The 18483-nt window shown below is 39.3% G+C and overlaps 1 long non-coding RNA gene across 1 annotated transcript; it reads left to right on the top strand.

The window, feature by feature from the left end:
- Positions 1–11581: 11581 nt before the first annotated feature.
- Positions 11582–17828, top strand: LOC138765196 (uncharacterized). The gene is made up of 3 exons (XR_011358527.1): positions 11582–11633; positions 12424–12495; positions 14315–17828. It is a non-coding gene; the product is annotated as an uncharacterized lncRNA (long non-coding RNA).
- Positions 17829–18483: the final 655 nt, after the last annotated feature.

Raw genomic sequence — 18483 nt, 5'->3', positions numbered from 1 at the left:
TTAATGCTTCTGTTGGTCTTTCTATGCACCTGTTATCCCATCTTATGGCATTTTCCTAGGCAACTCGAAGAGATCTATCACCCTTCCTTTCACATTTCCGCTGGGACATAGCAATCCTTCCATGTGAGGGAGCAATTAATTTTTTTGCATTTCTGCCAATCTCATGTTGTCATGTTGGCTCTCCCTCATAATCAAGGATGATGGCCTGCGCGTGCACTCCAAGAAGCACATGGTACTTCATAACTCAGCCAACTAATTCCAATGGCACGAAAACCATGATGATTGGAGCTGATGGATTTGTTGCAGCCTTTGTTCGCCTTCACAGCTGTTGAGTTCAGAGTAACTTTGACCGCCTGTTCCATCATTGAGGACTTACTGGATTGTTCTCCTTCAACCTTACTGCCATGGGTGACCTTACCAGGAACATAGCTCAGACAGCACAAGTTCCTCCACCATGACAAGGTGACAATCTTGCGTACTTCATTGAGCATTCACAGTATGGCCTTCTCTACACTGGAGAAATCAACGATAGGTGGGTGGATTGCTCTTTGGGGCACCCGTATTCAGTTGGCAGGGATGATCCTGAGTTTCTGGTTGCCTGCCACTTTAATTCTCCAGCCTACTCCCATCCTGACATTCCTGTCTATGACCACCTGCACTGTTTCAGAGGACCTTTGAAAGTTTGAGAAACAGCTCCTCAGTTTCCTCTGCATGATTCAACTTCAAGACTCAATCTCGAATTCTCCAACTCACTTTCATTCTCTTTCAGAACTAACCATTTCTGCCTGTCATTTTGCTTCAGTAGGTCTTTTTAGAGTAAAATAAAGTGAATGTAAAGGTGGATATTCTCCACCTTTACTTTGCTTCACTTACCTTCTTGAAAGCTCTGAGGGAAGATTCAGCAGGCAAACTCTGATCCATCTGTAGGGGGTTACCCTCAGAGGTGGAGCGACTCTCTCCACCTCATCCACGTCATTGAAAAAGTCTGCGATGGGGCGGGTTGAAGACGTCATGATATCGTCAGCAGCAGCTACCCAGGAGTGCACATCATATAGTTAATAGAACTGATTACGTTGCCCAGGAGATCTGCATGAGTACTGAGATTGCTTGAACAGACCTCCACCAGCACTCCTTCCTGCTCTTTGGTTGCCATTTCGAGTATGGGCTGCTCTCCCTTCTCGGCGCATATGGATGACGACGTGGTGACGGATGGCACTACTGCAGCACTCAACTCCAGAGGAGTTGAAAGGAAAGTTGGATTATCCTTCTGGGCCTTCTCCATAAAAAAAGTAAATCCATCTTTTTCTTTTGTTGAGCCGCCTTTAATTCAGCCTTGCACCATAAAAAGGCCTTTTGTTATCTAGCCTGGTTTGCTGGGCAGGCTTAACATGATCTTAACTGCTACTCAAATGCCAGATTCACTCATAAAACATTCTACCCATCCCTCCCTCAACTTCTCTGCTATCTAAGCCTAGTTTGACACCCTTCTTTCCTAGTTCATATTAAGAGTCCCAGATACTTGGCATTAGATGATACCTCCTGACCTGCAGTAGATTGCCAGCATTTTCTGGTTTATTTCAGATTTCCAGCATCTGCAATTTTTTGATTATCATCCCTAACTCTGAAATGTTTCCATTAAATCACCTCTTGTTCAAAAGTATCACTTCCTTTCTGAAGAATGGCATCTAGAATTCAATACCACACAGAAGTCAATCAGCTTTTAAAAATATAGGTTCATCATAACATCCTGTCCTTTTATTTTTGTAGTTTTGTTTACAAACTCCAGAATATCAAATGCTTTATGAAGTGCTTTGATAGCCAAACTTACTATCCTCAAAGATTTATACACAAGCACCAACAAGCCTTTTTCACTTTGAAGTCACTTTGAAATGGTACCATTAAACTTCCATTGTTTCTCCTTTTTCTTCCCACAAATTTCTGCATTGTAGTGTGCAATGCAGTTGTAGTATTGCTCACTCCAGTTTTACCTCCTTTGTCTTTAAAAGTTTTTGTTTCTCAGTGAGAGTCCTAGAGTACTTTTAGTGATGAATAGACAAATGAAATATTCCTTGCAATCGTTGCAAATGTCTTTCAGTACACAAAATTCTATGTTTAATTCAGGACATGGAAATAAGTAGAGGTGTAGCTATTGAACCTTTTTTAATGACAGAACAGAATGTGATCTCAAGTGTCATGCTGGATGCTTGATAGAGTGTCACATTAAGGATTAACCAGGGCATCAGTGTTGCTTCTACACAGCTCTGGCAATCCTAGTTCTATTCTGACCTTAGGTGTGGAGCATGCATGTTCTGCATGTTCTTCCAGTATGCATCCTCTTCTTTTATGTACTCTGGTTACCTTCCACATCCCAGAGACATATGGTTGGTAGGTTAATTGGCCAATATAAATTACTGTTAGAGGTAGAGAATGGCCAATATAAACTACTGTTAGATTACTGTATAAATTACTGTTAATTGGCCAATATAAATTACTGTTAGAGGGCGAGAATGGGGGTATGAATGAAGGATGATGATTGGCATGTGAGAAAGACTAGATTACATAGAATTGGGGGAATGGGACCTAGCAGAGATTCAGTGGAATGAATGGTTTCCCTCCATGCTGAAAAAACAATGGAAGGTTAAAACCAGAGTTGACCATCTTCCACTATCTTCTTTATCCTGTCCTTCATTTCTCCAAACTTTGTCTCAATGCTTGTCTACTTAGATGTCAATCCAGTAAAGTGTAAAACAAGACTCCTGCTGACAGCTTCTTCTTCTCAGATTTCTATCTTTCCTGGCATGTCGGTCAATAGACAATAGACAATAGACAATAGGAGCTGGAGTAGGCCATTTGGCCCGTCGGGCCAGCACCGCCATTTTAGATCATGGCTGATCATTACCATCAGTACCCCTTTCCAGCCTTATCCCCATAACCCTTAACTCCTTTGCCCACTAGAGTCTTATCTAACTCTCTTTTGAACATAGTCAGCGAATCCGCCTCTACCACCCTCTGTGGCAGAGCATTCCACAGATTCACACTTCTCTGGGTAAAAAAATGCTTTCTCATCTCCGTCCTAAAGGGCCTACCCTGTATTCTTAAACTATGCCCTCTAGTCCTCGTCTCCCCCATCATTGGGAACAATTCATATTTAAACATGTTTTAAAAAATAGACAAAAGATAAATACAATCCTGTTTGTGATGTGCAGTCCAGAGTAATAAAATCTCACCTGAACATGTTCAATATGCTTTATCAATGATTAATGATGATATGAAATCAGTGATCCCATTGAGTTGTCCTAAATGCCTTGGAATGCTGTGGAGAGGATCTAAGGTGCATGTGATGAAGGAGAATGGGGAGAGGAGAAAAGGAAAATATAAACTTTCCAGAAATTGGTTGCCTACTCTCAACTGGATTCTTTCTGACCACTTCTCAATGTTTTTCCCTTGGGGTCAGAGGAGGTGCTCATGGTGCATAGGTTAATGGGTGCACATTGGCACAATTCAGCAGCACCCAAAGCTCAAGGTTAGGCTTAACTGGAGGGCCCATCTGCAATGCAGAACATTTCAACGTACATTAAGACAAGAGTCCTGCAGGTCTGGGGCTGATAGGATAGATGAGCACTTGTCCAAATGTATCCTTTCACCTTGCATCCAAGACCCTGATTGGAGCTTTATTCAGGGTTAGCTGGTGGTCAGTTCAGGACATCTGTTAGGGGTCACTAGTATCTTAGTTGGGAGTCAGATCAGACCAGTTTGGGGTGAAATGGAAGTTCAATCTCCAGGCAGCAGTTTGGGATTGGATTGCTGTTCCCAGTGATGTTTGGAGCCATTATAGATTTGGTGAAGAGGTGAGGAGGGGGAGTAGTGAAGGTGGGGGCATGCAAGATTCTGGAAATGATTGTGGAGTGGTGAGATGGGCGATACTGTGAGGAGGTTGCAGCTGAGAAACAGATGAGATTTGTTTAATCACAATCCCAAACCTTGATTGGAAGCTGTTCAGAGAGCAATTTTATTAAAACATGGTTGTTTCAGAAGGGTGTGATGGGATTCTTAACCACACAATCATATAATTACTTTAGATGCAAATATAATTCAGAAGCAGCTACTTTCCTGAAGCAAGTGACTCTCCTCCTAACAACCCAAAGCCTTTGTAGCCTCTGCAAGTTACAGATTACTCTACTGTTAGATGGATGACTGCCGCATCAAAAGCCCTCCTAAAACTTGGTGTTATTCAGGACAAAGCAGCCTACCTGCATGTTACCCAATCCGTCACTTCAACCATTAATTCTCTCCACCGCCAGCACATTGTGGCTGCAAAGTGTACCATCAACAAAATGTACTCCAATTGCTCACAGAGGACACTCTGGACAGAGTCTCACAAAACTATGAGCACCAAGATAAACATAGAAACATAACCATCCTCTTCAATTCACTCACCATCCTGGTTTATGAATACTGTACATCATTGACAATTCTTTATCCTTGTGTTAGAATCAGAAATTCACTAACAAAAGACATTGGGAAAGGAATGCAATAATTCAAAAAGGTGGATTACCATCTTTTCAAGGGCAATTAGGGATGGGTAATTCATGTTTTTTTTTTGCAAATGATAACCAAATCACAAAATTATATTTTAAAAACACTGGAAATGGAAGGTCAAGTTCCCAGAGCCATTTAACTTAAACTGGGAATCATCTCAATCCCATGCTGCTCTAGAAACAACCAATTTTGATGCAATAACACTAACAATAATGAGTCACATTTTTTTTACATCATAAATTCTCTCACACGGCAACTGTCACAATACTGAAAAATTTACCTTGTAGCGTTCTTTGAACATCCTGAAGGCATGAATTAGTGTTCTAGAAATCCAGGTCTGCATGCATTTTTTTTTCCTTCCTTGCCTTCTGCTTTACTACTTTTAATTCCAATTTTCACACACTAGAATATATTGCCAGAATAAAAAAAACTTAATCTATAATGTATTGTGAGCAAACCCTGAAGATACTTTTAATGTTTGCATACTTTTTTATATGTTGCACATACGCATAAGCAGAGTGAACTTAGTGATTATTAATTATCCTTATTGATTGTTGAGAAATCTTATACTTTGTTCATTGTACATGCTTGATATTTAATTATTGGCAAACAAAACATGCAAATTTCTTGCCGTGAATCTGAATCTCAACTTCAATAGTTCCCAGTATACAAAGGACAATGAAAAACCCAAATGGAAAATATACGGAAGAAATCTCTCAGGAATATAACTATATTCAGTAATATAGGACTGAAAAACTAACTAATGTTAACATTCAAAAACAGACATAATCTGCTCATCTATTAAATTTTGAATGATGTTGCTTTGCAAAATAACTCAAGTATGCATTTAAATTCTGACTGAACTTCCCCTGTTTAATTCCCTGATCACACCTCTTGGTGTCTGTTTAACCTCACCCTTCGCAATTCTCAAACATTCATTGAACCTGTTTCACATCACCTGGCCCAATTCCCTTAACCTCTAATTAAATTATGAATGATCTCATCCACATGGTTTACTCATCAAATTCTAGAATACACTTTGATTGATCAGTGTTAAGTGATAAATAAACTTGGGTATCGTGGTCACGAAAGTAAACCCAAAATCGAGGAATACATGCTTTTTTATTTATTTTGGGGCAGCATCGATGTGGCTGCTAAAACATCTTTGCCTGTAATGTATTCATTTATTCAGGCATTGATGTGCTGTATTATTACAGTCTTCATGATGGGATCTCCACGATGCCTTTGGGCAAAGAATTATTGGGATTCAGACTGAGCAGTGGTAAAGATCTGGTGAGGTGTTGAAAGTGCAGAATGATGTGTGATTGTAAAGGAAAGTTGCAGTTCGTGATGATCCCAAATAAGGTAATTAACCGACTAGCTCCTGCAATTACAGTAATACAAACATGAAAGTTAAGAAATATTTGTCATTTGTAATTTTTCATAAATTAGATCAGCCATGATCGTATTGAATGGCGGAGCAGGCTTGATGGGCCATTCTTGGCCTACTCCTGTTCCTACTTCCTATTATTTCTGTTGGACCTTTCCGAACCACAAAGGTATCCTCAGTCATCTTGCAGAAGTACTTTGTATATACTGGTAAATATTGTTGTATATTGGAAAATACTCTGACATAACAACTTTATATTTATATTGGCCCTTATGTCTTTGTTTAAGGTTTGACTTTTATTGTTCCTCATTTCTTTCAATTTCCTACTTGGCATCTCTGGCCTCTATTTATGTGTTCAATCCATATTCTGATCTGTCTGGGACTGTATAGGAGCAGTACTGGGAAAGCTGTTTGTTTTTCTGTGCGCACCTGCCCTTTTGCCAGCAGTGTGCTTCATGAAAAATTACCCTTCAGATTTCAAAATAAATGGAACAGGAAAGATAGCCCTTGGTGGGTGATGCTTCTAATCTTGCAAAGCTGCCCTTTCCCAAGGACAGTAACAGTAGTTCATTTGCAGAAATTTTTCTCAACAATTAGTCTCTCAATGGCAAATTATTTACCAGTCAGAAAGTAAAACAACAATGTTAAATCTACAAATGTTTAAAATTGTAGTGTCTAACAATGTATTGTTTATTACAGGTTGAGTACAGATGTCTCACTTGAGGATAACGTGTTTCAAAAGCAAAACCATGAGCAAAGCCACTTTGTGTGTCATGTGAGCTGAAAGAAGTCAGCTGTCTGTTTTGTTGTCATGTGAATTCTAAATGTAACAATCAGCAACTAACCCTTGTGATGGTGTTTGAGGCTTATGTGCAAGTTTGTTCTGAAGCTATGAATATGAATGAGGAAGAATGTTTCTTCCCTACAGCAGAAAGCATTGGGGAGGAATTAAATTTCCCATGAGTTGGCTGGACTATTTATGCACTCTTGAAATGTTAGAATGCCCTTTTTATCATTTATTTTCATTTGCTTCTGACGCTGTCTGATGTTGGTGCGAGTCTCTCTCTCCCACGTCTAACCTCAACCCTTGCCGCAGTTCTAAATGCCTTGAAACAATTCAGCCATGAAACCTCCGCATCTATAGCTCTACCATCAATAGAAGATTCACAGAAGCCAAGGCAAACTCTGTGAACTCCATGTTTTCACTGAAATATCTTGTGATAGTTAAAAGATCCTGCATCATTTTTTTAAAATCTGAAATGTGAGACAAAAAAAACAAAAATTGTTATTATCTCCTGCTATATATGAAAATTTGTATTCTTAACTTTACTTCAATTCCTAAAATTGCAGAAGGGCTTGTTAGTTTTCTTTTAATCAATATACAGAATCTAAAAGGGTCATTGTTTAATATTCATCACTAATCTTTTTAAAGATGCCTTTTTCACATTATGCTGCTGGATAGGAGATACAAATTTTGACCAAGCAATGATACATTCAGGGTCGCATCATGAAGATTCAGTGCAGTGCTCATGACATGAGTTCTAACCTGACTTCTGATGCTCCCTCTAAAATATGGATTTCCTCCTGATGTTCTAGTTTCCACTCATATCCCAAAGATGTGGCAATCTAGCTAATGTAGGTTGCCATGTTCTCAACAGGTAGCAGAAAAATTGAAGGGGAGAAGGTGCAGTATTGATGGGAACATGTGAGAGAATACATTTAAAAATATTAAATTTAAACATACATCACAGTAACAGGCCCTTTTGACCCATGAGCCCAATTGCAGCCAATTGATCTACACACCCGGTATGTTTTTGAACAGTGGAAGGAATCTAGAGCACCCTGAGGAAACATACAACGACACGGGGAGACGTACAAACTCTTTGCAGACAATGCTGGATTCTAACCCCAATTGCTGGTGGTGTAATAGCATTGCACTAACCGTGCCACCCTTGGTAGGAAGGGTACAGGTGGAAATGCCTGGGACCCAGAATGTACTTGATGGCACCTTCTGTCAGAAGAAATTATGGACTTCCCAGTCTGAGTGGTGTGCGACATAAAGGTAAACCTACAGAAGTTGGGTTCTTGTGCATCCAACTTTATTTACATCAATATGGAAATGATCAGCCAAAGTGAGGATTTCCGTGGCCACAGAAGGTGCCACACTTGCACCAACATCTCCTCCTTCACCACAGTCCGGGGCCCTAAACAGGCCTTTCAAGTGAAGCAATACTTTACTTGTGTATCCACAAGTGCATCTGGTGCTCCCCTTATGGCCTTCTCTACATCGGAGAGTCTGGGCGCAGATTGGGAGTTGCTTCGCTGAGCACCTGTGCTCCATCCACTGCAGTAACAGAGACCTCCCAGCCGCCAACCATTTCAGTTCTATGTCACACTCCCACACTCACATGTCTGTCCACGGCCTTATGCCCTGTCCCACCAAGACCACTTGCAAATTGAAGGAACAGCACCTTATTTTCATTCTGGGCACTCTACAGCCAGATGGCATTAACATCGACTTTTCTGCTCTCTGCTAACCTGCTTCCTCTTCCCCCCTCCTCATTTCCCTTCCCTTTTCCAGTTCTCCTTCCTCTTTTCCACCTCCCTTTCACCAGCCACCCCTCCTCCCCATTATCTCTGCTGTCCCCTCCCTCCCTTCCCCACCTATCACCTCCTGCCTTTGAAAACACTCTCCTGCCCCCCCCCCCTTTTGTACGGACACCTACCGACATTTTCCATACCTTGATGAAAGGCTCAAGCCCAAAACGTCAGTTAAGTTTTTTTTTTACCTTTGCTACATAAAGGACACTGTTTGACCTGCTGAGTTTCTCCAGCTTTGTGTGTTTTTACTTCAACCAGGGTGTCTGCAGATTTTCGTGTTTTACTCTTGATGATGAGTTTGTCATGTATATGTGCAACTGAACTCTTGTTTCCTGCAGCCAAACAACTGCAGTAAAACCAAAGGTATCCGTCACCTATGGGGAGTGGTAGATGCCAGATAAGTGTGTTTTCCTGTTGCTTGATACATAATCTTACAATGCCAAACTAATACACGATCAGACTCCTCAACTAAAAACTAATCAGAGACTCATTTAAGGACTCTTACTTGTGCACTTTATTTATTTTCTTTTTGTTCTCTCTGTATTACCTAGTCAATTTTTTTACATTCATTATCTGTTTACAGTTCTTTGTTTGTTTACATTGTGACAAATTATGATGTGTTTGTTTTGTATATAGATATTGTCACATTTGTGGCCCGAAATGTGAAGTTAATAAAACATTAAACACAAGTTTTATCAGGTAAACTTCTGAGTGTCTTTTATTCTCCATAATTGATTCACCCGTCGGTAAAGGTCCAAGAAAATCAACAGCTACGTCGATCCATGGTCCTGTCGGAAGTTGCGTACTCCGGATCGGTTCTGGCGGATTACTCCTACTTGTGATTTGACATCCATGACAAGTTTTAACAAATCTCTCTGCGTCTTTATCACAACTTGGCCACCATACCTTGGTCCTGAGGTTTTGCTTGGTACCAACAATACCTAGGTGTCATTCATGCGCTAAGGATACGATCTTCAGTCTCAATCTTTGCGGAATCACCAATCTGCAATATGTTTTTAGGAGATAAATTGGAGCAGGATTTTTTAGGGTAGGTCACATACAAACACTTTAAAACAGATCTTATTTAAAATACTGGAGCTCTGCTCGTGCTAGACATGTCAGTCCCAGAGCCTTTGCAAAAGCTTTGGAGAGTGCCCAAGAGACTTTACTAATGGATTGTTGTTTACAAAAAGACAACAGAGAAAGAGCTTGTCTGAGCTGCAGATTGTCTGGAGCTGTTCTAAGAGGGTCATATGGTTTGGCAAGCAGAGAGAGTCAAACAGGCTTTTTCTCTCTGAGGGAAAGAGACACACACAGAGATCACTTCTGCAGTGTTGCAGTCAGCAACAACTGACTGGAACAGGACAAGCTGGAAATCTTGTGGAAACCCCAGTTGGAAAATGGGTTGTGTGTTCATGGTTCAGCCTGGTCAAAGCCCTTGTGGTTCATACAAGAGGAGAGGACTGGCTGTCTAATGTTTCACTTGGAATAAGAGAAACACAAAGGAACTCTTTGCTGACCTGAAAGAAAGAGGTTATCATCTGAAGAACCGAGGGGGCATTTCATCAGCAAGACACTCAAGTGGCTGATTAAAAAGGAATCAGTTTTGGATGTCCTGCAACAACAAATCTCTCTCTGAAAACCGACAAGAACCTTCCTGAGTGGTAACCATTTATCTTTCAAGCCCCAAAGCCTTGTGAACTGTATAAATGTTAAATTGTGTGCACCGTATAAAAAATAACTGTAACCAATGAACTTGGAGGAGTGAGAAGTGAGATTAGACTGTGAACCAAAGAACTTTTCTGAACTTAACACACACATTACATACACGTGTGCTTAGAATTAGAAGGGGGTTAAGTTAGGTTAGTTAAGTTAAAGTGTGATTCTATTTTCATGTTTAAAGATAAGTAAAAACAACTTTTGTTTAAGTAACCATTTGTCTTGGTGAATATCTGTTCCTGCTGGGTTTTGGGGTCCTCTAGGCTCGTAACAGTAATCTGTGCCTTCGTCTTTCATAAGACTATTTCTACATGTTTAACGGACCTTTGATTTCACTTCCCTTTTTGCCATTCAGCTTTTCTTCAGCTTTTTCTTGCAGCCTCTATTATGATTGTTTTTCTTGTTTTCATATTAGTTATATTGATTGTAACTGTTCTGTATTATTTGCTTACAATTGCTGCTTCTCTGTCAGCCTCAATATTCATCAATTGAACTTCAGACACTGCTGCTCAATCTCCACAGTGTTGCTGCTTTCTACACTATGATCTAATCGATTTCCGTTTTAATGCTTGAATGGGACAGAAACTCACCAAATTTTTCAATTTTTTAAAATTTTGCTTTCCTGGTCAAATATTTTTCTTATATTCTTTTGTATTTTTTTCTGGATTATTTTCAGTTTTCCTCATTTACATAACCTATTTCAATCCTTAGAACTACAGAAAGCCCTGCTCGGGGATTGGGTTGGTCCGGATGTTTGGATTTTCCGGATCTCAAGCATTACTTTTAAAATACAAATTTAAGGAGAATAGAAGTGAACAGGTAAGTTTTGATAGTTTATTAATGAAACTTTTTTTTCATATTAAATACAAAGTGAAAAAAACAAATATTTATTCTTTCATTTCTGTGACTTCTGTCTATCTGTGCCACTTATACAAACACACAGGTACACAAAAACCCACTACATTTAAAACGTTTGAGGTCTGAATTCTCCGATGGTCTATATTTCTGGCATCTGGATTTTTGGACTTTTACTGTACATTTATTGTTTATTTAACTTTTCTGCAAAAAGGGTCACAGTCCACAAAGCAAGCCTCTTCTCCCTGTAGGAAATTCTGTATTGAAATAGCTTTACTCAGAACTTGAAGAAGGAAAGAAACGGAACCTGATCTTATTAAAGTTAGCAGCTTCACTCGGATGCTGCAGCCTTTACCAAAGTTGTTTCATGGAAGCTCAAAGCTCTTGATTGAAAGTGGGGGAGGGATCATGAACATTTCCTCTCAAGACAAAGCTTCCTGACTCTGGGAATCCCCGTGCAGCCCTATTGGGGAGAACTATCTTCATAGTTCCTGCATTTCAACTGGGAAACCGAGTGGATCTCTTCAAGGTAATGCTTTTGATTGAATTGGTTTAAATTATTTAATAGTTTCCGGGTTCTCTTTTAAATTATTTTTTATAAACAGAAGTTTCAAAGTTCCATTGATCTTTTTTGTCCTAAAAGTATTTTGCAAGTGAATGCCAGAAATCTTCTTAGTGACACTCATGACAATCAGTGAGGAGGGGACAGAGTTAACATCTCTCTCTCAACATTTTTTCGAGTAGAAGTTGCATTAGAAGTCTTGTACTGCATTTGGATCTCACTGAACAGCTTGGAGCTAACCTCAAGGGCATATTACACCTGGGGGCCTATTTCAAATCAGCCTTTTGTGGGTAGTTGACCCATTACCTTAGCCAGTCTGATTGAAGATATGGCCAAGTTCAGCCATGACAAGTATTCATTTATCTGAAAACTTAACTTTGTTTTTCCTCTGTTCCTAGATGCCGCGTGATCACCCTGGTATTTCCAACATTTTCTCTTTTTAATTCCAAGTCTTCAGCTTCATCAGTTTGTTGTTTTGAACTTAGGATATCACTTTTGCTCACTTTCAATTGATTGATTTTCCAGTGCAATTTTCATGTTCTATTTTGGCTCATTAAGACTTGAATGTTCTTTCTGTAAACAAATGAAAGCAGTGGCCATGACTGCAACATGAGGTGTTAAAAACTGAATTTGGAAATGTGTTTGTTTCAGATTCTTTTGATAATTAACTTTCTCAATCAGAAAATACATTTTATGGGTATCAGGAATAACCCCAGCTGTTGTATTCGCACTGTAATTACTTCATGTCTTTGAACAGGATAAAGCAATGAGCTGAAATGATTGTACTGACTGCAAAGTTCAGCTTTAACTGGTTTCACAACTGAGTAAGGTATGAAAAAACTCTTTTTAAGATGGAGACTTTTAAAGAATTTTGTTTTAAATGAAAATGAACAAAAAGTATAATTTTACTCACATGTAAATTATCACACAAGAATATACCTGGATATCAGGCAAGCTTTAGAGATTAGTACATGAATAATGAAAGACCAAAATCCTGAACTTGCTCTTCAGCTTTCAATCAGTCCTGTTGCCATGAGCCCTATGGAAAAATGAGATTTCCAGACATGTACACTGGGTCATTCAATATTTGCGCCCTACTCTGTGATGCATGTGCTCATTGATTTCAATTGTTATTGTATTGTTGAACTGAGTCTTTAATTTTTGAAATAATTTGTGGGCAATTAAAAGTGGCTTAGTTATTTCATAAAGTTTTTCAAATAATTTTTCATTTTATTTTAGTTCATTTTTCCTTTTTTTGTGACCATCATCTGTTTCACTGCTTGGGTGGGACTTGGCCAGATATCGAAGCTGTCAGGCAAGTTTTGGCAGTGAGGTTTCTCTGTTGAATTAGTCAAGGTCCTGTTACTGCTCGGGGTCCTGTGCTGCACATAGACCAAAGAGTCATTAGATACCCTTCTGACAGGAGACATGGGGCCAAGAGTGAATGTGGATGGTATGTAGTGATTACACACCTTTGCCTGCTAAATTTAGGCCAATACCTATGTAATTTCCTACAAATCCACCACCAGGATGAGGTACCTTCTTGAATTACTCAATTCATTTCTCTCTTTGAACACTATGTGTCTTGTCAGGCACTTCAGAGAGCAGGAAACTGTTGGGAAAAATCTGAGGTCAGAAAATCCTCTAAAGGACATTAATGAAGTAAAATGTATTTTTTTCTGTCAATCCAGTCTTTCTTTGAATTCATCATTAAAAAGGCAGGTCATTGTTCCAAATGCTGGATTAATAAGAAAATTTAAGTTCCACAGTTGATGATTGAAATTGGCGTCTTTGGATTTTTAATACAGGCCACTACATTACGAGCTTTTTATATTAACTGCTACTGAAAGAATGCATGTTAGCAATAGCACAATGTGTTTTTCTTAGGCTGGAGATCAAGGAAGGGATGGTGTGTCACAAAATGCTAGTTTATTACAATATGGCTCAGATCCATTCAATCGGTTTATGAAAATGATTCTACTTTGAACAAGAGTGAATAGGCAATTTGCACCATTAAAGCATGCATGATTCTGCTAAAAAGGTTCTGCGAAAGGCAGGAAATTGAAGAGTATATTCTCTGTTATGCCTTGGCATTGATTGCACCCCTGCTTCAATGACGGACTCTACCCAATCAAAGAAAAATCTTCTTTTGTACACATGATCAAATAATTTCCTGTCCTGGGCGAGTTTTTTTTTCCCTGACAGTTCACTATAGCAGTCACCTTTAAACAACCTGCTTAGGTCACTCTTGACACTGTAAAAATAACTTGTGTTGTCATAGTTAATGTTACTTACACATGCCACAAGAACTTTAATAAAATATGTATAATGTACAATATCAATAAGAATATTACAAAGTTTTTGCTGTCTTCTGCATTACAATTCCGATGAGAGGAAGTTGGAGAGCGTTTCCTGGAAACATAAAGTTAGGCAGGATGAGCAAACAAAGGGCAGCCTGTCCCTATTTGGTACAGGGAAGAGAGCAGTGTGAAAGAAAATAAGAGGAACAAGCGCAACTTGGTGGGAATGGATAGAGGGAAGATGGGAGGAGATTAGGCATGAAAGGGGAAGAGGTTGGGGAATGGGGGCAATCAACAATCAGACAAATTATCATCTGATTCACTTCCTCTTCTCTCTGCTACCTGCAGGCAAAAGGTACAGACGCCTGAACATCAGCACCTCCAGATTCAAGACCAGTTTCTTTCCAACAGCTACCAGGCTCTTGAACCTGCCTTTGCGTAGACAACAGACAATAGGTGCAGGAGTAGGTCTTTCGATGCTTTGAGCCAGCACTGCTATTCACTCTGATCATGGCTGATCATCTGCAATCAGTACCCTATTCCTCCCTTCTCCCCATATCCATTGGCTCTGCTATCTTTAAGAGCTCTATCTAACTCTTTCTTGAAAGCATCCAAAGAATTGGACTCCACTGCCTTCTGAGGTAGAGCATTCCACAGATCCACTACTCTCTGGGTGAAAAAGGTTTTCTTCAACTCTGTTCTAAATGGCCTATCCCTTATTCTTTAACTGTGGCCTCTGGTTCTGGACACCCCCAACCTCAGGAACATGTTTCCTGCCTCTAGCGTGTCTAATTCCTTAATAATCTTGTATGTTTCAATCAGATCCACTCTCATCTTTCTAAATTCCATTTTTAAAAGCCCAGTCGCTCCAATCTTTCAACATATGACAGTCCCGCCATCCCGGATATTAACCTCATGAATCTATGCTGCACTCCCTCAATAGCAAGAATGTTCCTCCTCAAATTTGGAGACCAAAACTGCACATAATACTGCAGGTGTGGTCTCACCAGGGCCCTGTGCAGCTGCAGAAGGACATCTCTGCTCCTATACTCAACTCCCTTTGTTATGACGGCCAACATGCCATTCGCTTCCTTCACTGCCTGCTGTACCTGCATACTTACTTTCACTGATGAACAAAGACACCTAGATCTCTTTGTACTTTCCCTTTTCCTAACTTGACACCATTCAGATATCAATCTGCCTTCCTATTCTTTAATAACCATATAACAATTACAGCATGGAAACAGGCCAATTTGGCCCTTCTAGTCCGCACTGATCCAAGTACCCTCCTCTAATCCCACTTACCAGAATTCTGCCCATATCCCTCCATCCCCCTCTCCCATCCATATACTTATCCAACTCTTTCTTAAATGACAAAATTGATCCTGCCTCCACCAACTTTCCTGGAAGCCCATTCCACACAGTTATCACTCTCTGAGTAAAGAAGTTCCCCCTCATGTTACTCCTAAACCTTTGCCCATCAACTTTCAACCCATGACCTCTTGTATCCATCTCTCCTACTCTCAAAGGGAAAAGCCTTTCCACATCAACTCTATCTATCCCTCTCATTATCTTAAACACCTCTATCAAATTCCCTCTCAGCCTTATATGTTTCAAGGAATAAAGACCTAATTTACTCAATCTTTCCTTGTATGCCAGATGCAGAAACCCAGGCAACATTTTTGTAAATCTTCTCTGCACTCTCTCTATCTTGTTAATATCCTTCCTATAAATCGGTGACCAGAACTGCACTCAGTACTCTAAATTTGGCCTCACCAATGCCTTGAACAGTTTCATCATTACTTCCCAACTCCTATATTCTATGCACTGATTTATATAAGCAAGCATACTAAAGGCCTTCTTCACCACCCTATCCACATGCGCTCCTACCTTCAGGGAACAATGCACCATTATTCCTAGATCTTTCTGCTCCACTGCATTCTTCAATTCCCTCCCATTTACCACATATGTCTTGTTTTGATTATTCTTTCCAAAATGAAGCACCTCACACTTAAACTCCATATGCCATCTTTCTGCCCACTCCTCTAAGCAGTTTAAAGCCCTCTGCAATCTTTGAAAATCCTCTTCATCATCCAGAATTCCCCCTATTTTAGTATCATCTGCATATTTACTAATCCAATTTACCACCCCATCCTCCAGATCATTAATATATATGACAAACAGCAACGGTCCCAATACTGAACCCTGAGGTACACCGCTTGTCACCAGCCTCCATCCTGACAAATAATTATCTACTACTACTCTCTGGCACCTTCCTTCCAGCCACCGTTGAATCCATTTGACTATCTCCAAATTAATACCCAGGGACTTAGCCTTCCTGACTAACCTCCCATGTGGAACCTTATTGAAGGCCTTTCTGAAGTCCATGTAGACAACATCCACTGCTCTACCTTCATCAACATTCCTAGTCACCTCTTCAAAAAATTCAACAAGATTGGTCAAACACGACCTTCCACGCACAAATCCGTGTTGAATGTCCCTGATCATACCCTGTCCCCCCATAGACTATCTCTAAGAATGCTTTCCATCAATTTACATTAATCATAAGCTGCTCTGCCATCAAAAAAGGATTGTCTGCATTGCTGCGTCACTTTTTTTGCACCAGGATTACTATGAATATTTATTATCTATCCTGTTTACTCATTGTCTCTTTTAATTCAATTGAATTGACAATTCTAGTTTTTCTTTACAAGTACTGTACCTGTATGGCTGCACCAAGTAAACATTTTAATACATTTGTATTATATGTATTAAACTCCTAATCATTATCATAAAGGAACTGTACATTGGAATTCAAATTGAAACTGTACATTTATTAATGGTAATAAATGCTAGCAGTAGATTCATGCATGTTGATCCATGCATTTTAATTTGCCTGTTCTCTAATCATCTTGAAGATCCTTGGCACTGGTTGATGATGAGATTTTATTGTCATATACGTACACGTACAATGTACGCATGCACTGAAATTCTTGCTTGAGCAACAACACTGATTAGTAAACTACATAACTTTAAATGAACGCTAGAGAATAAAACAATATTTGTGGTTAATGCAACACTATTACAGATCCAGAAACCTGAATTTGTATCTGGTGCTGTTTATAAGGTGTTTGCACGTTCTCCCTGTGTCTGCATGGGTTTCCTCCAGGTGCTATGGTTTCTTCCCACCATTCAAAATGCATAGGGGTTGTAGGTTAATTGGTGTATTCGAGCTGCATGGATTTATGGGCAGAAAAGCTTGTCACTGTGTTGTGTGTCTAAATTGAAATTTAAAAAATATTACAAAGGTTGATAAATATTCACAATTGCAGACAATACAAAAGAAATGCAATTTAACAATAATGCAGTCAGATTTTTGATGGTCAAGAGCTCACCAGTTGGTTATTGGTGTGCATCTGCTATCCTATTGGTTATTGAGCGCATGGAGATGTTGTTGAGGGAATGCTGGCCACTGGCACATTCTAGCCACAGAGGTACGTGCTGAGGAATGCACTGGAAGTTTGGCAAAACCAACATGATTAGACCCTGTCGAGAGTCCTCCCACTGCTGGATTTTCAGGAATTGAGACCAGAGGGGAAGCCCCTCAAACAACAGGGAGGAGAAACTACAAGGAGCAACAGCGATGGCAACAATGATAAAAATAATTTGAGAATGTAACAACATATATTAAGGGAATGTATGAATATGACACTAGGATTTATTTTGTAAATAATTTTATTCTGAATAAAGTTTACAGTTGGAAAAAAGAATGAGTTTATATGCAGTCTAGCTCCCCTCCCATGAGACAATATTGCATTAAGACTGCACTGCAAGGCTGAATTTTGACAATGAAAGACATATACAATTATCTAGTGAGTTTAAAATGTGTGCTGAAGTGATCAACTCTGAAGGGGTTGATCCACAGGAGGAAATATATGATATGTTTTAACAAATAATAATTAAAAGCTACTTTAAAAATGCTAATGTAACACTGAAGTTTTATTTTTTAATTTCAACCATGCATTTTGCTTTAAGAATTTTTTTGCAAAATGCAACTGTTGTTAACAGACTAATTGTTTGAGGATACATAATAGAATATAGCAGTCAATGACATGTTGAGCTAACTTGGACATAAAAAAAAACCTGGATAAGTAAACGCTTGGTTGGCTTCATATGTGCAGGTTTTATTAATGTCAACATTGTTTTAGATGCATATAATTAAAAGTTGATGTAGGTGCATAACATTTTTAATAATGCAACAATGCCCAATTTTGCCAATGTGCACAAAAACTACTTAACTTAAATAAAAATGCTGTTCATTCCCCTCCAAAGAAAAAAATAACCTGCCATTCACACAAGGCAGATTGGCGCTGGAATGACAGGCCTATAAGCAATGTTTTGTTTCTTAATATTCTCTTGCTGTTTCTAGTAACTGAGCCACTAATGGGATTCTAATTCAGAGCAGATGGTTGCTATTCATGAGAGAGATCATAGGTTCAAAACAGACACAACATGAT

Source organism: Narcine bancroftii, chromosome 1 (genome assembly GCF_036971445.1).
Source record: "Narcine bancroftii isolate sNarBan1 chromosome 1, sNarBan1.hap1, whole genome shotgun sequence".
Lineage (NCBI taxonomy): Eukaryota > Metazoa > Chordata > Chondrichthyes > Torpediniformes > Narcinidae > Narcine > Narcine bancroftii.
This window is presented reverse-complemented; position numbering and strand designations above follow the sequence as displayed.